Below are 554 nucleotides of genomic sequence, written 5' to 3' on the forward strand. Positions count from 1 at the left end.
TGCGTGCGCTGTGTGCCGTCGTGCAACGAACAAAAAACGGTCTACCGACGAGATACGTTGCGGTTACTTACGCAGAAAAGCACAAAAGAGGCGGAATAAGCTTCTGTCCGCTTTTTTTTTTTTTTACGAACACCGTCGCAAGAAATTGGCCGCAGCTGCTAAACATGAGAACTCGTCTGCGACGCCGGCTCATCGGTTGTGATAAAAATTGAGCGGTTTGGCGGCTCGTTTTACCTAACGAAAATGATTAGCTTTATCAAAAGTGTGTCATTATTACATCCCGCACCACATTTTTTGGCATTTAGCCTTGTGTGGAGCCATTGGAAGCATGTCTACCTACATAAGCGGTGGTAGCTTTGTAATATGCGGAGAATTCATCACGACTGAAAAATGTCGAAATCAGAAGGGTCAAAAGGATTTTGTAGTATTCGCGTCAACTAAAGTCGTGGCTCGGTTCATTAACGCAGCAGCGATCGAAAACACGACTTCGGCTACACTTTTCCAAATTTTATGCGGCTGCGATGACACACGCAACACAACGGCATTGGACACGG

Source organism: Rhipicephalus sanguineus, chromosome 2 (assembly GCF_013339695.2).
Source record: "Rhipicephalus sanguineus isolate Rsan-2018 chromosome 2, BIME_Rsan_1.4, whole genome shotgun sequence".
In the NCBI taxonomy this organism is placed as follows: Eukaryota; Metazoa; Arthropoda; class Arachnida; order Ixodida; family Ixodidae; genus Rhipicephalus; species Rhipicephalus sanguineus.